General features: G+C 44.9%; 1 protein-coding gene across 1 annotated transcript in view; it reads right to left on the reverse strand.

Annotated features, from left to right (window-relative positions):
* LOC137436928 (neurexin-1) overlaps positions 1 to 23,623 on the reverse strand; it is a 1,559,617-nt gene that overhangs the window by 433,155 nt on the left and 1,102,839 nt on the right. The window lies entirely within an intron of this gene.

Consider the following 23,623-nt stretch of genomic DNA (forward strand, 5'->3'; position numbering starts at 1 on the left):
ATTCTGGTGGTGAAAGAAGGCCGCATTCCAGTGGTTTGGGAACTGAGTACCCTCGTCCCTCTATACAAGGGGAAAGGTGACCCTCTGGACTGTGGCTCGTATTGAGCGATAAAGTTATTGGAGCATGGAATGGAGGTATTGGAAAGGGTGTTGGAGAGGAGGATAATGAAGAAAGTGAAGATTGACGAAATGCAGTTTGGATTGATGCCAGGATGAGGAACGACAGACGCGTTTTTTATTGTGAGGCAGTTGCAGGAGAAGTACATGGAGAAGAGGAAGAAGTTGTTTCTTGGGTTTGTTGATATGGAGAAAGCATTCGATAGGGTTCCACGTGAAGTAGTGACATGGGCATTGAGGAAGTTAGGAGTGGAGGAATGGTTGATCAGAGTAGTGATGGCAATGTACAAAAGAGCGCGCACAGCTGTAAGGACGAAGGACGGGAACAGTGGTGAGTTTGAGGTGAAGGTGGGAGTGCATCAGGGGTCGGTACTAAGTCCACTACTATTTGTAGCTGTGATGGAGGTGCCGGCTCGGAACGTAAAGGAGGGTTTACCGTGGGAGTTGTTGTATGCCGATGATCTGATGTTGATTGCAGAAAGTATGGATGGACTGAAGGAGAAGATGAACAAGTGGAAGGAATGTATGGAGACAAAAGGTCTGAAGGTGAATATCGGAAAAACTACGGTGATGGCAAGTGGTAAAGCATGTGGTGAGGTGGAAAAAACTGGGAAGTGGCCGTGTGCTGTGTGCAGGAAGGGTGTCGGAGTGAATTCCATTCAATGTACAATGTGCGCTGAGTGGGTTTTTATTTATTTATTTATTTATATATATACATTAATAATCGAGGCTCGTGAAAGAGCTAACATTTATCACACAAACAAATCAAACAGAAAAACAAACAAAGTATATAAAAAGTGGAGCGGGAGACAAGATGGGGAGAGAAGGGGAAGCACACAAACACACACATTTGAGAGCAGGTTCATCGGGAATGTGTGGGAGGGAGAGGGCTTGGGGGGAGGCGGTGTGGGAAGGGGGGCGGGTGGGAGAAGTATAAAAGCAAGGACACAAAGGACTTCAAGGAAAGAAGTTGGTATTTTTAAAAAGTGGATTTGGGGTGAAATTAGCGGGGGTAGAAAAGATCAAGGTTTTGGATGGGGGAAGATAAGAGATGGTGGTGAACAGCTGTTTTAAAGACCTGGAGGGAGGAGTGGGATTGAAGAGAGTGAGGGAGTTTGTTCCAGAGGCAGGAGAAAAGAGGAATGAAGGAGTGAAGGTGAGCAGAGAGTCTTGATTTTGGCAGTTTAACCATAAGAGGGTTGCAGGCAGATCTTGTGCGACCTGTAGGAATATTTGGGGGACAGAGCCCAGAGAGAGCTGGTGGGGGCAAGGCCAGAGAGGAGTCGGTAGAACACGGAAAGACCACCAACCTGCCTGCGGTGATTGAGTGAGAGGCCCTTGGAATTAGCTTCATCGCGGGAGATTCCAATGATTCTGAATGCTTTGGTTTCAACAGCGTGAAGACGAGCTAGGTGTGAGGCAGGAGCACCAGCCCAGAGGGGAGAGCAGTATTCCATTGAGCTGCGGATGAAAGCGTTGTATGTGGTGAGGAGCTCAGGTGTGCCAAGGAAGGACTTCGCACGACGGAGGATGCCCAGTCGGCGACTGGCTTTGGAGACCAGATTTGAAATGTGGTTTTCCCAGGAAAGATCATGGCAGATAGTGAGACCCAAAAGCTTGAGTGACAGAACTTCTTGGAGAGGATTATTCAGAAAGTGGATGGGAGGGTTGTCCAGTCGGTCTTTTCGGAGAGACATCGTAAGAGTGTGAGATTTGTCAAGATTGAAAGACATGTTCCACTTGTTTGCCCAGTCAGTGATTTTGTCCAGGTCTGCAGAGAGTGAGGAGGCTGCAGACTGCCGATCTGAGGGATGAGGAATTGAGCAGCAGAGAGTGGAGTGATCAGCAAAGAGATTGAGAGGATTTTCAAGAGAGTCGTAGAGATCATTGATGAAGACCAGAAAAAAACACAGGGCCCAGAACACTGCCTTGGGGAACTCCAGCCTGAACAGAAAGAGGAGATAAGAGAAACCCATTCAGGGCCACACGTTGACTACGACTAGAGAGGAAGTGCACCAGCCATGCATGGAGATTTCCATGGATACCAAAGGAGGAGAGTTTGGTGAGCAGATCGGTGTGCCAGACCATATCGAAGGCACGTGATATGTCGAGGGAGACAGCTCTAATTTCCTGTTTGGCATTGAGGACCTCCATCCATTGTTGAGACAGCAGAATCAGCATGTCCAGAGTAGAGTGACCTGGTCTGAAACCAAATTGATGATCAGAGATCAAGCCATTGGAGAAGAGCAAAGATTTCATATCCAAAGCAATGATGGATTCCATGACTTTGCTGATAATTTGGTGTTCATAAAAAATGAGGTGGTTTGAGAGGGTCATTAACCAGTGTGGCAGCTACATTCAAGTGAAAGGTGTGCACAGAGGGAGCTGCAGATTGAGGAAATGTTGAGTTGGATCTTGGAGACGGCATGAAGCTGGAAGGTGTGAAAACATTTTGTTTCCTAGGAGACATGCTGAATGGAGAAGGTGGATCAGACTCGGCAATGGTTGCCAGAGTGAGATGTGCATGGAAGAAGTTTCGGGAACTGATTGTCGTGCTGACGAGGACGGGAGTGTCGTTGAAGCTGAAGGGAAAGGTGTATGCTGCATGTGTGAGAAGTGTTATGATTTATGGGAGCGAGACATGGGTAATGAACGAAGAGCAGCAACGACGGCTGGAAAGGGTGGAAATGCGAATGGTTCGGTGGATGTGTGGTGTATCGTTGAGAGAGGAAGACAAATGATGAATTGCGAAAAATGATGGGAATAAAGCCTGTGATTGATGCTGTGAAGAGGAACAGGTTGAGATGGTTTGGTCATGTGTTGAGGAAGGATGAAAGTGACTGGTTGAGAAGAGTGATGGAAATGAATGTGGAAGGAAGTAGAGGACGGGGAAGACCGAGAAAGACTTGGCTAAAGATGGTCGAAGAAGAAATGCGGGCAAGGGGGTTAATAAGGGGAGATGCAGAAAATAGGGCAAAATGGAGAAGATTGTCATGGGGACCACAAGGCTAACCCCCGCTCTTGCAGGGAAAATGGCCTTAAAATGCCTGTTGTTTTGTTGTTGTATCAAGAAGAAGAAGAAACAGAAGAAGAAGAAGAAGAAGAAGAACTGTCATCGTCAAAATATTAAGCTTCCGATTTGGCAAAACCATTTTTTGAGATTACAGCATATACTTGTGATAATACAAAACAAATGGACGCATTGTAAATTTCGAAATTATTGTTCAGATTATCCAAATAATCCAAACTAATCAAAATAATTTGCATGAGGGGAGGTGGTGGGGAAAAAGAACATGGCCCTTTATAAAATACGAGATTCAGTAAAAGATTTCATTACACACAAATGCCATCTGACCAAGATGCGCACATTTACACCAATTAGCTTTTATAAATGGTTTCAGTATGGAAGAGTGCTTAAGTTGAAATCCCAAGGTGTGGAGAAAACCTTCAAAAGGAATAAATCATCCCCTAACAATGGCGGTTGCACAGCATCGTCGATATCAACACAAACGAGCAGTCGAGGAGCCTTTGGAGAGCACAGAGGTAAAACAATGATCTCCATGTGTGTTTGCTGCACCAATTGCATGTTCCTTAAATCTCCTTGAAGCATTTCATGGGTTATTCTTTTCTTCTTCTTTTTTGAATATGTGTGTTTAAAGATTTAAAGGCTGAATATTCTAATAAGCAAGTCTCTCGTGCCTGGGTAGTGATGGAAGCCCTTGGATAACACAACAACCGTGATCACAGGTGGAATGAAATATAGATTATTGAACGTTTTCGGTATTGAAACGATGCATGGGGAAGCAAAATTACTACCACAAAGGAAAGGAAAGTCTTCACCTGTTTGGATGACATCTTTGAGGTCAATTATAACTTCGAAAAAGGAGCAAAACTAAAATCATTATATAACACCAGCAGAGTACCTGTCCTGCGGGCAATTATATTCCAGGCGTGACAAGTTCTTCTGACACATACTTATATTTGCGCGGTGTATAGGCAACAGACTGCTGTCTCGATTGCTCCAGAAAATTAAACTAAATCGGGTTACTTATATCAACCAAAAACACCCGTACTACATATATGCATATATAACTGCGGATGGATATATAACATATCTATATATATAAAGCAGTAAAGTATGTTTGTTTGTTTCTCCTCTTATAACTCGAGAACTACTCATCGTAGAATAAAACCAAAGAAATATTCGGAATCAGTACGTCTCAGAGCAACTACAGCACACCTTAAAATTAAAAAAACGTCGCGTTTTAAAATTATGACGTCATCAGCGTATTTCGGAACGTTAATTTTTCAACTTCATATTCGGAATCAGTACGTCCCAGAGAAACTACAGCACACCTTAAATGTTTAAAAAACCTTCGGGTTTTAAAATTATGACGTCATCAGCGTATTTCGTAACGTTAATTTTTCGACTTTGACGACAATGACTTCCGACTTCCGGGTTCGGAATGCGGGACCAATGCCATTTGACAGGGAATAAAAAATAAATGCGACATTCAATTGACGACAATGACTTCCGACTTGATTCCCCCCTCCCCTCCCCCTCCCCTCTCCCCTCCCCCATTCCCCTCCCCCTCCCCTCCCCCCTCCCCTCCCCCTCCCCCCTCCCCTCCCCCGCCCCCTCCCCCCTCCCCCTCCCCTCCCCCCTCACCCTACCCCCTCCCCTTCTCCCCTCCCCCTACCCCTTCCCCCCTACCCCTTCTCCCCTTCCCCCTCCCCCCTCCCTCCACTCCCCCTCCACTCCCCCCATACCCCTTCCCCCTCCCCCTCCCCCACTCTCCATGGGGAATAAAATATGTTAATGATGACGTCATCAGTCACGTGGTTCGGCCGCCATCTTTGAAAAACCCAAAAACTTTGCACCTCCATATCTCCGAAAGTGCTGAATATAAAAAATTGAGACATGGCTCATTGTAAAGAACTCTCCATGGCGAATAAAATCTGTAAATGATGACGTCATAGGTCACGTGTTTCGTCCGCCATATTGTAAAAACCGAAAAAAAATTGCACCTCCATATCTCCGAAAGTGCTGAATAGAAAAAATTGAGACATAGCTCATTGTAAAGAACTCTCCATGGGGAATAAAATATGTTAGTGATGACGTCATCAGTCACGTGGTTCGGCCGCCATCTTGGAAAAACCGAAAAAATTTGCACCTCCATATCTCCGAAAGTCCTGAACAGAAAAAATTGAGACATGGCTCATTGCAACGAACTCTCCATGTCGAATAAAATAAGTTAATGATGACATCATAGGTCACGTGTTTCGGCTGCCATCTTGGAAAAACCGAAAAACTTAGCACCTCTGTATCTCCGAAAGTGCTGAATACAAAAAAATTGGGATGTGGCTCATTGTAAAGAACTCTCCATTGGGAATACAATATGTTAATGATGATGTCATAGGTCACATGGTTTGGCTGCCACCTTGGAAAAACCGAAAAAATTAGCACCTCTGTATCTCCGAAAGTGCTGAATAGAAAAAATTGAGACGTGGCTCATTGTAAAGAACTCTCCATGGGGAATAAAATATGTTAATGATGATGTCATCGGTCATGTGGTTCGGCCGCCATTTTGGAAAAACCGAAAAACTTACCACCTCTATATCTCCGAAAGTGCTGAATAGAAAAAATTGAGACGTGGCTCATTGTAAAGAACTCTCCATGGGGAATAAAATATGTGAATGATGACGTCATAGGTCACGTGGTTCGGCCGCCATCTTGGAAAAACCGAAAAACTTAACACCTCTATATCTCCGAAAGTGCTGAATAGACAAAATTGAGACGTGGCTCATTGTAAAGAACTCTCCATGGGGAATAAAATATGTTAATGATGATGTCATCGGTCATGTGGTTCGGCCGCCATTTTGGAAAAACCGAAAAACTTTGCAGGTCCATCTCCGAAAGTGCTGTTCTATTCCGGCAAGTCCTCGGTCTCTGACCGATTTTTCATTTGTCTGTCTGTCTGTCTGTGAACAAGATATCTCAAAAAGTTGCGGACGGATTCGGACGAGATTTGGCAGAGATGTAGCGTATGTGACAAGGACGAAATGATTAGATTTTGGTGAAGATCCGGATTCGGATCCGGCTACTAGAATTTTCTAAGTGATTCTTCACCATTGGGAGATTGGGCCAAAAATCGATACATAGCAGGATATCTCAAAAAGTTTGGACGGATTTGGACGAAACTTGGTGGACCGTTTGGGTGTTTGTGACAAGGAAGAATAAATTCAATTTTGGTGAACATCCGGATCCGGATCCAGCTGGGAAAGTTTTTAAAGTGATTCTTCACCATTCAGTGATAGGGCTAAAACCGATACATAGCAGAATATCTCAAAAAGTTATGGATGAATTTGGACGGAACCTGGTGGAGAGGTTGCGTGTGTGACAAGGACGAATCGATTTAATTTTGGTGAAGATCTGAATATGGATTCGGATACGGGAATTATTTAATTTTTAAGTGATTCTTCACCATTGAGAGATCAGGCAAAAAGAGACATATAACATGATATTTAAAAACGTTATGGACGAGTTATGACTAAACTTGGTGAGCGAGTTGGTTAGGTGACAAGAACAAGCAGATTAGATTTTGGTTCAGGTCCGAATCCAGATCGGGCCTATCAGTGGAATACAAAACATAGACTGTTCAGCCTGGCGGAGGTTTGTGCTCCACAGAGTGCCTGCCGTTCTAGTTCCAATTGTATCCCCCTCACCACCACAAAAAGGAGAAAATGTTTTCAGTTTTTTTTTCCATTTGAAGCTTGAGGGAATCAAAGAAACAATCTGAGTCACACGTTCATTGTACCCTCATTGATCCCTGACAGTTTCATCTTTCGAGCTCAAATCCTAAAAAAAAACATTAAGTTGATTTCAAAGTCCTAGAAACATCAAGTTGATGATGCATGCCTACGTGCTACCCAGCCGCAAAGACAGTGGTGGTGCATACATGCATACATACATACATAATACATACATACAAACATATACACAGTGCATTCAGAAAGTATTCAGACCCCTTCACTCTTTTCACATTTTGTTATGTTTCAGCCTTATGCGGAAATCGTTTAAATTCATTTTTTCCCTCATCAATCTACACTCAATACCCCATAATGACAAAGAGAAAACAGGATTTTAGAAAGTTTTGCAAATTTATTAAAAAGAAAAAACTGAAACATCACATTGACATAAGAATTCAGACCCTTAACTCAGTACTTAGTTGAAGCACCTTTGGCAGCCATTACAGCCTTCGAGTTTTCTTGGGTATGACGCGACAAGCTTTGCACACCTGGATGTGGGCATTTTCTGCCATTCTTCTCTGCAGATCCTCTCAAGCTCTGTCAGGTTGGACGGAGACGGTTGGTGTACAGCCATTTTCAGGTCTCTCCAGAGTTGTTCGATTGGGTTCAAATCAGGGCTCTGGCAGGGCCACACAAGGACCTTCACAGAGATGTCCCTAAACCACTCCTGCGTTGTCTTGGCTGTGTGGTTAGGGTCATTGTCCTGGTGGAAGGTGAACCTTTGGCCCAGTCTGAGGTCCTGAGCACTCTGTTTCAGGTTTTCATTAAGGATATCTCTGTACTTTGCTCCGTTCATTGTTCCCTCAACCCTGACCAGTCCCACAGTCCCTGCTGCTGAAAAACACCCCCACAGCATGATGCTGCCACCACCATGCTTCACCGTTGGGATGGTATTGGGCAGGTGATGAGTGGTGCCTGGTTTCCTCCAGACATGACGCTTAGAATTGAGGCCAAACAGTTCAATCTTGGTTTCATCAGACCACAGAATCTTGTTTCTCACAGTCTGAGAGTCCTTTAGGTGCTTTTTTGCAAACTCCAAGCAGGCTTTCATGTGTCTTTCACTGAGGAGAGGCTTCCGTCTGGCCACTCTGCCATAAAGCCCAGATCGGTGGAGTGTTGCGGTGATGGTTCTCCTTCTGGAAGTTTCTCCCATCTCGACACAGGATCTCTGGAACTCATCCAGAGTGACCATCGGGTTCTTGGTCACCTCTCTTACCAAGGGCCCTTCTCCCCCGATTGCTCAGTTTGGCCGGGTGGCCAGCTCTAGGAAGAGTCCTGGTTGTACCAAACTTCTTCCATTTAAGAATTATGGAGGCCACTGTGCTCTTGGGAACCTTCAATGCAGCAGAAATTTTTTGTAGGCTTCCCCAGATCTGTGCCTCGACACAAGCCTGTCTCTGAGCTCTGCAGGCAGTTCCTTCGACCTCATGGCTTGGTTTTTGCTCTGATATGCATCGTCAGACGTGAGACCTTATATAGACAGGTGTGTGCCTTTCCAAATCATGTCCAATCAATTTAATGTCCCACAGGTGGACTCCAATCAAGGTGTAGAAACATCTCAAAGATGATCAAGAGAAATGGGAGGCACCTGAGCTAAATTTCATGTGTCATAGCAAAGGGTATGAATACTTATGTCAATGTGATATTTCAGTTTTTTATTTTAAATAAATTTGTAAAACTTTCTAAAATTCTGTTTTGTCTTTGTCATTATGGGGTATTGAGTGTAGATTGATGAGGGAAAAAAGGAATTTAAACGATTTCAGCATGAGGCTGCAACATAACAAAATGTGAAAAAAGTGAAGGGGTCTGAATACTTTCTGAATGCACTGTACATACATACATACATACATACATACATACATACATTATACATGCATACATAATACATACATACATACATACATACATAATACATGCATACATAATACATGCATACATAATACATACATACAAACATACAGTATATACATAATACATATATACATACATACATACATAGTGCATACATACATACATACATACATACATACATACATAATACATGCATACATGCATACATACATACATGCATACATATATACATACATACACACATACATACATCATGCATGCATACATACATAATACACACATGCATACATATATACATAATACATACATACATACATACATACATACATTCATAATACATATATACATACATACATACATGGAATAGAAACAATGTTTTTGGCTTTGAAACGAGAAAATCCTTTTGATACCTTTCCCTGCGGTGACAAGTTCTGACACATTACATTAACAAGATCTGTCCCAATAGACAAGCTGAGCTGAAAATACGAGGTGGCATGAGGGAGCACTTATTTGGATACCAGTCCATTTGCAAATAACACAACACAAAATGTGTGTGTGTGTATGTTAAAAATAAATGAAGGAATGCAAGGCGAAGTATCAACAACAGAATTGGAAAAGAGAGGTTGGGAGAGGGAGAAATAGGAATGACTATGAAAAGAGATTGAAGTAAAAGAGGAACATTGATTAAAATAAGGTGGAGAGCATGGCAGGGTACGTGGGTGAAGACTTCTGCCAACTAGCCATCTGTACCACGTAAGTGACTCATAATCATGCATTATTCCTCCCGTTTCATCGTAACAGCACATACTGCACACTCAATTGACAATGCATGTGCTGGATCAACCCCCCTCCCCCCACACTCCAACCCCTCCACTCCACCCCAATCCCTCCTTCCAAATTTAAAGTTTTCCCTCCTGAGAGTTTCCTTCTGTATCCATATTGTCCACCTCATGCATCCTCTCGTAACCTCCATTCTTCCCCGCACCCATTATTTGTCCAAGTCTCAATCTATCTTGGCTTTCAACTCTGCTGTTAGTGTTTCCCCCTCGTTCCACAGTTCCTGTTGTCCTGATCCGTTCAGTGTACCAAGACTAGCTCTTCCAACTGAAATTTTGCATTCTGATGAGACTCGAAGCAAAGATTCCAGGAAAGAAAAATCACAAAACTGTCCACCAACGGAAATATTCGCCACCAAATGTTGGCCGGTGCAGCCTCACTCCCACTTACAGGTCACGTGAGCAAAGACAATAGCACGTCATGTGATCTTGCACAGGCACATTTGCACAACCTGTGCTTCTAAGTTTTATGGCGATATGATTAGAGAAGTGTCGGTGATTTTTTTTGTTGTTTTCGTTTGCAGGTGTACGCATTTATCGCTCACAGATGGTGCACAGTGGTGTTAAAGTGCATATTTTAAGTATTGCAAGTTTACATAAAAAATTCAGACTTCTGTAGAAAAATTGGATTTTTTCTGCTTTGGAGGGAGCACGATACTTGCAACTCTGTGTTATAACAGAAGTTATAACAAAGATTCAGAACATGTTTTAGTCAAAGCATATTTACCCTGAATTCACGATTCAAATTGCTGGAAAACCCGAATACAAAGATTGCGTTGCCACAGCAAGTTGAACTAAAAAACAAAGCCCTACGTCAGAAAACCATTGAAATACAGATGAGATTGCCAAAAATAATTAATTTAAGAAAAACAAAAAAACTGCAATCATTATTATTATTCCCTGTGTTTGTCATTGCCCTAGTGGTGAAATATATATCCTAAGGATGCCGCCAAAGAGGAGTGACGGAGACACCCTTGCTGTGTGAGGCCTGAATGCATCAGCCTTCTTGCATCAGCCAGGGGAAGCGGCTCGGAGAGAAAAACGAAACGGAATTTAATTCCAGAAACGGAATTTAGGTTTCATGGAAATGTAAAATCGCTGGCTCTCCAATTCACAGTGTTTTAACAGCTTGCTGCATGGCATGGTCAATTTATTCTTCACAACAGCATTTTCTCTACCTAATAAGGCATGCCTTCTTCTTCATCTATTAAAGATATGCAAAATGACTATTATACTGTACTGCACTTACTGTACTATACTGTACTCCGTTTACTGTGGGGTCGAGAAATGAACCCAGATCAGACATGGAATCACTCCCCCTCTCGTAGTCTATTACCCAATCGTTAATCTGAATTGAATCAACATGTCAAAAAGGAAAGATGCTGACCTAATATGATGATAACTCAATACTCAATAGGCTCTGTTGTTAACAAGCTTCTGGGGGAAGTTCAGTCAATCAAACTCATGGGTCTCACTTTAATCCATGATCTTTCTTGGGCGAATAAGCCTGGTGTTGGCTTAGCGGTTCGGGTGCCGGCTTGAGATCCTAGGATCCCGGTCGATTGCTGAATTAACACCAGGGGGGTTGACTCAGCCTGTCATCCTTCCGAGGTCGGCAAATTGAGTACCAGTTCACTGGTAATTCCCTGCGTGTCGCAAGAGGTGACGAACAGGGTTGGCGGCAGGAAGGGCATCCGGCCATAAAACATTGCTTCAAAAAGGCGACCAAGGTGCCCAAAAAAGGCCAACCCCCGCTCTGCGGGGAAAATGGCCTCTAAAGGTGGTTCTTTATTGGGCGAATCACATTGCAAGCTTGGCCAACAAAACCAGACTGGGATTCCTCCGTCGTACAAAAATCATTCGTTAGCACACCTGGACTCCTATCTACCTACAAGGATTTCATCCACAGCTCGATGGAGTACTGCTCTCCCCTCTGGGCTGGCTTCCCTGCCTCACATCTTGCTCAGCTTAATGCCATGGAAACAAAGGCCTTCCACGCTGAAGCTGAGTCTATGGGCCTATCACTTTTCCATCGTTGACAGGTCAATGGCCTCTCTGTCTTCCACCATCTCCTTTCTGATCTTACACACTCTGCTCTTTCCGATATTTGCCCCTCCACCTTCCTGCCCCCTCCCAGGTTTCTGCAGGGTGCACACAGTCCACTATCAACCCCTTCCTCGTGAAACTAAATAAATCCAGGATCACTGTTCACCTCCACTAATTCGTTCCTCTTTTTTACTGTCTGTGGAATCAGCTTCCACATTCCCTTCAATCTCAGTCTTCCCTCTAAGTCTTCAAGACAGCTGTTTTCCACCACCTGTGACTGTCATATCATGCCCTTCTTTCCTGTCTTTCAAGAGTACTGCCAGTGGACACCACTGGAAAGGCAGGAAAAGTTTATGCCTCTGCCGTCAATGTTTTCGGGTTGTTCATCCGCCTGTCCACCCGTCCGTCTGTCCGTGATAGGTTCTTGGTACCACGGTAACTTGAGAGCGGCTGAAGTGATCCAAGTCAGGCTTGGTACAGGTATGTATAATGATGTAAAGATGAAATGATTGGATTTTGGAGTCACGAGGTCAAAGGTCATGTTAGGTCAAAATCCTGTTACACGATAACTTGTTCCTACCTCGAACCATTTCAGCAGTCATTTTGACTGTTCAAAAACAGGAAGCAATAGGAACTTTAAAAAAATGAAAACAGTCAAAATGACTGTTTCGGCCTTCCGAGTGTTACTGTTTTTTGCCATGTCCACCCCTGTTCTATTCTACTTTCCTGGTACCCTCCCCAATACCCCCCCCCCCAACACCCCCCCTCCCCAACACCCCCCCTCCCCAACACCCCCCCTCCCCAACACCCCCCTCCCCAACACCCCCCCTCCCCAACAACCCCCTTCCCCAACACCCCCCTCCCCTCGCCCTTTCATTTTAGCTACTCATTCACTCATGCGCAATGTCTTTGTCTCCCTGTTCCACTTTGATCCTCTGTCATTCTGTGCACCTGCTACCCTGTACTGTTTCCCTCCTCTGTGAGCCAAGATCACAAAATATAAAAACAAATACATAATAATCGTGATGCTTCAGGTATTTCACAACGACATTGGTCAAGCATTATATTAAAGGAGGAATCAAAATGCTTATGCAACCACTGCACACAGACGAGTGCATGGATGTGAACGCCTAATTACACCGACTTCATACAGTAAAAGGTGCTTTTAATCATTCCCTTCTTGCCAAGAAAAATGTTACATAAAGCAGGTGGTGCTTTCAATTCAAACTCAATGGGTTTTTTTCTACCCCCAGGATTTCACAAGTAATCAATATAATACACAATGTACCCGACAGTACAAAATCTGAAAAGAAACCCAAAGAGACATGACAAAATATGATGATCCCTCATCAAAAAGGAACTCTCTGCACAGAAGGTGAGGCAGAAAACACTTTTCCAGTGTGGGTTTCTAGCAGCCTCTGTGAATCACATCAACAAGATCCAACAGCTCCTGAATTGGAAAAAAAAGAGAACACGACTTCCCACCATTTGTATAAATTGTCACTCCAAGAATATTGTTTGTGCTTTTTTGTTAATTTTCGTTCACTATGTATGTTAAGTGTTAACTGGTGTGAAAATTCTGAGTTTTGTAATATGTGAGATGTACAACATACCCAACAGGAATGAGTTCACCTGTAGCATTCCAATTTGAATCCTGGGTTATGATGTGAGGGACCCAGGTGGAAATCCCAAATACCATGAAGGTAATCCTTGTAATTCATGCTTCAGTACATTTATGTCTGTTGTCTTTGTCTTGTAAGTGATTTCGGTACAAACCTCTGCAATATACGAGTATACATACGAGCAAGGACCCACGAAAACTGCGTAATGTATAATTTGACTTCAGTCCTCCACCCACCCCACAAAACCCCAAGTCCTCAACTCCTTCTGTCCCAACCCCAAGTCTTCAATCTCATCCTCCCATCCCCAAGTCCTCACCTCCCCAACCTAACCACAAGTCCTTAACTCACCCCTCACACCACACCAAGTCCTCAAACCACCCTCCACCCAGCCACAAGTCCTGAACTCCCTCTCTCCCAACCCCAAATGCACAACACTTTCCATGAACTCAACCCCAAGTCCTCAACCCCTCTCCAAACCATAAGTCCTCAACTTCCCCCACCCCAATCCCAAGTCTTCAAACCCCTCGCCACCCTGTCTTCCAATTCACTCCCCAATACAAGTTTTCAAACTCCCCTCCACACCTCCCTACCCCTCCGCCCCCAAACAACACACCCTCAAGCCACTCGCACTGCAAGTCCTCAAACCCCCCTTCCAACCACGAAGCCTCAACTCCCCCTCTCCCAATTCTCTGTCCCCTCTCTGCCCTACCCCTCATAAACACTGTCAACTCCTCCCCTTTCTTCTTCAAGTCCTTAAATACCCCCCAAACCCCAAGTTCTAAATCCCTTCCCCTCACCAGTCCCAACCCCAAGTCATCAAAGCAATCGCCACCCCCCCTCCCCCCCACCCAGGCCGAAGTCCTCAACTCCCCCTCTCAACCCAAAGTCCTCAACTCACCCCTCACACAACACCAATCCTCACCCCACCACCCGCACAGTCCCAAGAACTCAAATCCCCCTCCCAATGCCAAGCCATCAATCCACCCCCACCCAACCCCATGCCCTCAACTCCCCCACACTACTACACCAAGTGCTCAACTCCCTCACCCAACCCCAAGTCCTCAACACTCGCTCGCAACCACAAGTTCTCAACCAAACTTCCACCCAACTGAAGTACTCAACTCCCCTCACAACTGTACTCCTCAACTCCTCCTCTCCCAAACCCAAGTCCTCAACACTCAGCTCCCCCAAACTTAACCCCAAATCCTCAAACGCCCCCTCCTCCCCAAACGACAAGTCCTCAAGCCCCCAACAATCTCAAGTCTTCAACCCCCTCGACACACTGTCTTCATTTGCACTCCCCATTCAAGTCTTCAAACCCGCTTCCCACCCAAAGTCTGAAACTTCCCACACGGCACGTGCTCAAGCCACCCCCAACCGCAAGTCCTCAACCACAACCCCCCCCCCCCTTCCGACAGAAAGCCCTCAACCTCCCCCTTCCGACAGAAAGTCCTTAACCTCCCCGCCTTCCCCCACCCCCTTCCGACAGAAAGTCCTCAACCTCCCCACCTCCCCCTCCCCCTTCTGACAGAAAGTCCTCAACCTCCCTTCCTCCCCCCCCCCCCTTCCGACAGAAAGTCCTCAACCTCCCCTCCTCCCCCCACCCCATTCCGACAGAAAGTCCTCAACCTCCCCTCCTCCCCCCCCCCCTTCCGACAGAAAGTCCTCAACCTCCCCTCCTCCCCCCCCCCTTCCGACAGAAAGTCCTCAACCTCCCCTCCTCCCCCCCCCTTGCGACAGAAAGTCCTCAACCCCCCCCCCCCTCCACCTCCCCCTCCTTCCGACAGAAAGTCCTCAACCTCCCACCCCCCCCCCCCTACACACAAACACAAAGCTTCAACCCCCTTCTCCCAATTTTCTGTCCCCTCTCTGCACCCCCACCCCAACTCTGTCCTCCACTCCCCTTTCTTCTTCAAGTCCTCAAATCCCCCTACTAACCCCAAGTCCTGAACCCACACCCCCCCATCGCACCCCAAAGGCTTCATTCTCCTCCCCACTCAAAGTTTTCAAACCTCCTCCACACCCCAAGACCTTAACCACCCGCCACATGTCCCCAACCCCCTCCTCCCAAAGCATCATCGCCCCTCTGGAACTCTCCTCCCACCCACCCCTTACCCCAACTTGTTGTACTCCTCTCCCCTGATCTTCAAAGGAAGATTGCATTGTTATATCATCACATATTATTTATTCATTACCTCATTAAAATAGTGGAATATTTAACTCTTTACCCTCCACAATCCACATTATTATGCCATTACCAACTTCAAGTGAACTAATCGTTACAACAACAGCAGTGTTCCTTCCTACCTGTCATTGTTTATTACAGTCAAAACAATGTCCAACTAGAACGGGCACTCGGTAGAGCGCATACCTTCGCCGCAGCTACTTTTGTTGCCAAAATAAAAGACTACAAGATCTGTGTAGCAAAGCATTTTGGCATTAGTTTCATACAAATTGGACACAAATTGACCGCGCTATGGTAAAAAGACGATTTTGACCTTTTCATGACCTTGACCTTGACCTTTGACCCGATCGATTCCAAAATCTAATCAAATGGTTCCCGGATAATAACCTATCATCCCACCAAATTTCATGCGAATCGGTTGAATACTTTTTGAGTTATGCGAATAACATACACACACACACAGACATACAAATAAATACACAGCGATCAAAACATAACCTTCCGCTTTTGCGAAGGTAATAAAGTTGACAAGATATGTGGAAATTCATCGAAATTCCAGGAAATTGGCATTTTCAAGTGATTGTTCCAGCTTTCCCCGCAGTCCTCGAAATTCCATTTTCCCCACAGAGCAGGGGTTGGCCTTTTTCGGGCACCGTGGTCCCCTTTTTGAAGCAATGTTTTATGGCCGGATGCCCTTCCTGCCACCAAACCTGTTAGTCGCCTCTTGCGACACACAGGGAATTACCAGTGAACAGGTACTCAATTTGCCGACCTTGGAGGGATGCCAGGCCGAGTCAACCCCCCTGGTGTTAATTCAGCGATCGACCGGGATTCGAACCCAGGATCCTAGGATCCCAAGCCGGCACCCTAACCGCTAAGCTGGCACCCTAACCGCTAAGCTGGCACCCTAACCGCTAAGCTGGCACCCTAACCGCTAAGCTGGCACCCTAACCGCTAAGCTGGCACCCTAACCGCTAAGCTGGCACCCTAACCGCTAAGCTGGCACCCTAACCGCTAAGCGGCACCCTAACCGCTAAGCTGGCCACCTAACCGCTAAGCTGGCACCCTAACCGCTAAGCCGGCACCCTAACCGCTAAGCCGGCACCCTAACCGCTAAGCCGGCACCCTAACCGCTAAGCCGGCACCCTAACCGCTAAGCTGGCACCCTAACCGCTAAGCTGGCACCCTAACCGCTAAGCTGGCACCCTAACCGCTAAGCTGGCACCCTAACCGCTAAGCTGGCACCCTAACCGCTAAGCTGGCACCCTAACCGCTAAGCTGGCATCCTAACCGCTAAGCTGGCACCCTAACCGCTAAGCTGGCACCCTAACCGCTAAGCTGGCACCCTAACCGCTAAGCTGGCACCCTAACCGCTAAGCCGGCACCCTAACCGCTAAGCTGGCATCCTAACCGCTAAGCCGGCACCCTAACCGCTAAGCCGGCACCCTAACCGCTAAGCCGGCACCCTAACCGCTAAGCCGGCACCCTAACCGCTAAGCCGGCACCCTAACCGCTAAGCTGGCACCCTAACCGCTAAGCTGGCACCCTAACCGCTAAGCTGGCATCCTAACCGCTAAGCTGGCACCCTAACGGCTAAGCTGGCACCCTAACCGCTAAGCTGGCATCAGTCTAAATACCAGGATCTCAATGATTAAGATAAAATATTCTGGAAGCTGAAGAGTGCGTAAATTGGAGCAGTGATAATTGGAGGAACAGGAATGATAAAGAAGAACCTCATGGAGATCTTAAAAACCATCCCTTGGGAATATTGCTGCAGACAAACACAAATAAGCTGTCCGAGGCTCGGTGACGATCCAGAAAAGAGTCCTCAGAACAAAAGTTTGAGAACAAGAAAACTTCACAGTTTGGTCCATTAATCATAATCGCCTAACAAAATGGAGGTGGATACTTTGAGCCATGATAAGACTCCGTCCCACCTTCTGAAACGCACATATGGAGATAACAACCAACGACACACACACAAAACACGCACGAAAAGCCCAATGAAGAATCTCACCCAAAATAAAAAGACAGGAAATAACAATACACAACAGTAAGAGGAATTAACACATCACATGCACACAAAATGAGGAAGCAGCAATGGTGATCACATTCACAGTCACATGAGAATAGGTCATGTGACAATGATGTGGATGCTATAGTCACACAATCCTCTATGTAACTTGGATGTGTGGATAAGCAGTGCAGCAACAACCTCTAACAACGTGCAGAACTGTGCAGAGCAGACACATTCATTGGAGGGAGCCTGAAATCTAGCTCCTGAGGATGACTTTTTCTTTACTCCTATTCATCGACGTGCACAAAAATGTGCAGATTTCCTCCAAAAGATGTCAAAGGTTCCAGGAATGAGAAAACTTTACTCAGCAATGTGTATTAATAATGTAAGCGATGTATTTACGCTAATGTGAAAGTACAGCTAAAGGTGCAAGCACAATTTTACAATTTTACTCCACTTTATCATAAACGTACAAGTGAGAATTACCTTGTTATGGCACCGCTATATGCTACTGCAATTATAGTTATGCATCTCATGTTATTGCACTCTAACCGTTAAACAAACACTGATTCTAAAACGAACAAGCTGTGAAGCTGAATAATGAAATTAAATAACTGACCAAATACAGCACTGGAGTGTCAGAAGGAACGCAAAAAGACAAATATGACGTCATCAGGGAGAACCTGGATATCATTTGGGTTTCAACTGCTACTCCTCTACCTTCAAACCCATCCAGGCGCAGGTAAGTGAACCCTACAAAAACTATTTGCAAGATTCACCCCTCCATAGACAAAAAACACACACACACACACACACACACACACACACACACACACACACACACACACACACACACACACACACACACACACACACACACACACACACACACACACACCTTATCCCTTATCCAAATGCTAACTCTAACCGCTATATAAAAAACTGACCAATACTAACACCTTATCCCTTATCCAAATGCTAACTCTAACCGCTATCTGAAAACTGACCAATATGGAATACCTGATCCTTATTCCCAAATGCTAACCATAACCGCTATCTAAAAAAAATGACCAACACTAACACCTTATCCCTTATCCAAATGCTAACTCTAACGGCTATCTGAAAACTGACCAATATGGAATACCTGATCCATATTCACAAATGCCAACCCTAACGGCTATCTGAAAACTAACCAATACTAACACCTGATCCATATTCCCAAATGCCAACCCAAACGGCTATCTGAAAACTGACCAATACTAACACCTGATACTTATTCCCAAATGCCAACCCTAACCGCTATCTGAAAACTGACCAATATGGAATACCTGATCCTTATTCCCAAATGCCAACCATAACTGCTATCTAAAAAAAATGACCAACACTAACACCTTATCCCTTATCCAAATGCTAATCCTAACCGCTATCTGAAAACGTATCAATACTAACACCTGATCCATATTCCCAAATGCCAACCCAAACCGCTATCTGAAAACTGACCAATACTAACACCTGATCCCTATTCCCAAATTCCAACCCAAACCGCTATCTGAAAACTGACCAATACTAACACCTGATCCCTATTCCCAAATGCCAACCCTAACCGCTATCTGAAAACTGACCAATAATAACACCTTATCCCTTATCCAAATGCTAACTCTAACGGCTATCTGAAAACTGACCAATACTAACACCTGATCCCTATTCCCAAATTCCAACCCAAACCGCTATCTGAAAACTGACCAATACTAACACCTGATCCCTATTCCCAAATGCCAACCCTAACCGCTATCTGAAAACTGACCAATATTAACACCTTATCCCTTATCCAAATGCTAACTCTAACGGCTATCTGAAAACTGACCAATATGGAATACCTGATCCATATTCACAAATGCCAACCCTAACGGCTATCTGAAAACTAACCAATACTAACACCTGATCCATATTCCCAAATGCCAACCCAAACGGCTATCTGAAAACTGACCAATACTAACACCTGATACTTATTCCCAAATGCCAACCCTAACCGCTATCTGAAAACTGACCAATATGGAATACCTGATCCTTATTCCCAAATGCTAACCATAACCACTATCTAAAAAAAATGACCAACACTAACACCTTATCCCTTATCCAAATGCTAATCCTAACCGCTATCTGAAAACTTATCAATACTAACACCTGATCCATATTCCCAAATGCCAACCCAAACCGCTATCTGAAAACTGACCAATACTAACACCTGATCCCTATTCCCAAATTCCAACCCAAACCGCTATCTGAAAACTGACCAATACTAACACCTGATCCCTATTCCCAAATGCCAACCCTAACCGCTATCTGAAAACTGACCAATAATAACACCTTATCCCTTATCCAAGTGCTAACTCTAACGGCTATCTGAAAACTGACCAATACTAACACCTGATCCCTATTCCCAAATTCCAACCCAAACCGCTATCTGAAAACTGACCAATACTAACACCTGATCCCTATTCCCAAATGCCAACCCTAACGGCTATCTGAAAACTGACCAATACTAACACCTGATACTTATTCCCAAATGCCAACCCTAACCGCTATCTGAAAACTGACCAATATGGAATACCTGATCCTTATTCCCAAATGCCAACCATAACTGCTATCTAAAAAAAATGACCAACACTAACACCTTATCCCTTATCCAAATGCTAATCCTAACCGCTATCTGAAAACGTATCAATACTAACACCTGATCCATATTCCCAAATGCCAACCCAAACCGCTATCTGAAAACTGACCAATACTAACACCTGATCCCTATTCCCAAATTCCAACCCAAACCGCTATCTGAAAACTGACCAATACTAACACCTGATCCCTATTCCCAAATGCCAACCCTAACCGCTATCTGAAAACTGACCAATAATAACACCTTATCCCTTATCCAAATGCTAACTCTAACGGCTATCTGAAAACTGACCAATACTAACACCTGATCCCTATTCCCAAATTCCAACCCAAACCGCTATCTGAAAACTGACCAATACTAACACCTGATCCCTATTCCCAAATGCCAACCCTAACCGCTATCTGAAAACTGACCAATATTAACACCTTATCCCTTATCCAAATGCTAACTCTAACGGCTATCTGAAAACTGACCAATATGGAATACCTGATCCATATTCACAAATGCCAACCCTAACGGCTATCTGAAAACTAACCAATACTAACACCTGATCCATATTCCCAAATGCCAACCCAAACGGCTATCTGAAAACTGACCAATACTAACACCTGATACTTATTCCCAAATGCCAACCCTAACCGCTATCTGAAAACTGACCAATATGGAATACCTGATCCTTATTCCCAAATGCTAACCATAACCACTATCTAAAAAAAATGACCAACACTAACACCTTATCCCTTATCCAAATGCTAATCCTAACCGCTATCTGAAAACTTATCAATACTAACACCTGATCCATATTCCCAAATGCCAACCCAAACCGCTATCTGAAAACTGACCAATACTAACACCTGATCCCTATTCCCAAATTCCAACCCAAACCGCTATCTGAAAACTGACCAATACTAACACCTGATCCCTATTCCCAAATGCCAACCCTAACCGCTATCTGAAAACTGACCAATAATAACACCTTATCCCTTATCCAAGTGCTAACTCTAACGGCTATCTGAAAACTGACCAATACTAACACCTGATCCCTATTCCCAAATTCCAACCCAAACCGCTATCTGAAAACTGACCAATACTAACACCTGATCCCTATTCCCAAATGCCAACCCTAACGGCTATCTGAAAACTGACCAATAATAACACCTTATCCCTTATCCAAATGCTAACTCTAACGGCTATCTGAAAACTGACCAATATGGAATACCTGATCCATATTCACAAATGCCAACCCTAACGGCTATCTGAAAACTGACCAATACTAACACCTGATCCATATTCCCAAATGCCAACCCAAACGGCTATCTGAAAACTGACCAATACTAACACCTGATACTTATTCCCAAATGACAACCCTAACCGCTATCTGAAAACTGACCAATACGAACACCTGATCCCTATTCCCAAATGCCAACCCTAACAAACTCACCTCCTATGGTATTCAGGGAAATCTCCACTCATGGCTTGCGGATTTCCTCTCTGGTCGTAGGAAACGTGTGGCCCTGAATGGATTTCTCTCATCTTCCCTTCCTGTTCTGGCTGGAGTTCCCCAAGGTAGTGTTCTGGGCCCTGTGCTATTTCTGGTCTTCATCAATGATCTCTCCGACTCTCTGGAAAATCCTCTCTATCTCTTTGCTGATGACTCCACTATCTGCCGCTCCATTCCTCATCCCTCAGATCGGTAGTCTGCAGCCTCCTCACTCTCTGCAGACCTGGACAAAATCACAGACTGGTCAAACAAGTGGAACATGTCTTTCAATCCTGACAAATCTCACACTCTTACAATGTCTCTCCGAAAGGACCGACTGGACAACCCTCCCATCTACTTTCTCAACAATCCTCTCCAAGAAGTTCTGTCGCTCAAGCTTTTGGGTCTTACTATCTGCCATGATCTTTCTTGGGAAAACCACATTTCCAAGCTGGCCTCCAAAGCCAGTCGCCGACTGGGCATCCTCCGTCGTGCGAAGTCCTTCCTTGGCACACCTGAGCTCCTCACCACATACAAGGCTTTCATCCGCAGCTCAATGGAATACTGTTCCCCACTCTGGGCTGGTGCTCCTGCCTCACACCTTGCTCAGCTTCACGCTGTTGAAACCAAAGCTTTCAGAATCATTGGAATCTCCTGCGATGTAGTCAACTCTGAGGGCCTTTCACTCACTCACCGCAAGCAGGTTGGTGGTCTTTCTGTCTTCTACCGACTCCTCTCCGGCCTTGCTCCCCCAGCTCTCTCTGTGCTCTGTCCCCCCAATATTCCTTCAGGTCGCACAAGATCTGCCTGCAACCCTCTTATGGTTAAACTGCCAAAGTCTAGGCTCTCTGCTCACCTTCACTCTTTCATTCCCCTTTTCTCCCGCCTCTGGAACAAACTCCCTCACTCCCTTCAATCCCACTCCTCCCTCCAGGTCTTTAAAACAGCTGTTCACCACCATCTCTTATCTTCCCCCATCGAAAAGCTTGATCTTTTCTACCCCCGGTAATTCACCCCAGAGTCCTTGCAGTGTTCATATGTTTTATTCCTCTCCCACCTCCCCCCAAGTCCTCCCGATGTCCCTGCTCTCAAATGTTGTGTTTGTGTCCTTCCCCCTCTCTCCCCATCTTGTCTGCCGCTCCCCTTGTTTTTTGTGTTTTGTGTGTCGGTTTGTCTTTTTGTGTGATTAATGTTAGCTCTTTCACGAGCCTCGATCTTGTATTCAAAAAAAAACAAAAAACAGCTATCTGAAAACTGACCAATACTAACACCTGATACCTATTCCCAAATTCCAACCCTAACCACTATCTGAAAACTGACCAATACTCACACCTGATCCCTATTCCCAAATGACAACCCAAACCGCTATCTGAAAACTGACCAATACTAACACCTGATCCCTATTCCCAAATGCCAACCCTAACCGCTATCTGAGAACTGACCAATACTAACACCTGATCCCTATTCCCAAATGCCAACCCTAACCGCTATCTGAAAACTGACCAATACTAACACCTGATCCATATTCCCAAATGCCAACCCTAACCGCTATCTGAAAACTGACCAATACTAACACCTGATCCCTATTCCCAAATGCCAACCCTAACCGCTATCTGAAAACTGACCAATACTAACACCTGATCCCTATTCCCAAATGCCAACACTAACCGCTAAAACCGTTGGAAATTAAAAAAAAAAAAAAAAAGTGGATCTGGGGTGAATTAACAGGGGTAGAAAAGATCCAGGGTTTGGATGGGGGAAGATAAGAGATGGTGGCGAACAGCTGTTTTAAAGACCTGGAGGGAGGAGTGGGATTGAAGAGAGTGAGGGAGTTTGTTCCAGAGGCAGGAGTGAAGAGGAATGAATGAGCCTTTGCAGAAAAATCACTTGGTCATTGTCATGTCCAAATATCAGCTTCCTCCCTCAAAAGGTGCCTGAGATAAGGCCCAGAAGAGAAAGGAAATGTATAAGTACTTAATTAATCG

Source organism: Myxine glutinosa, chromosome 11, assembly GCF_964187855.1.
Source record: "Myxine glutinosa chromosome 11, kmMyxGlut1.1, whole genome shotgun sequence".
Lineage (NCBI taxonomy): Eukaryota > Metazoa > Chordata > Myxini > Myxiniformes > Myxinidae > Myxine > Myxine glutinosa.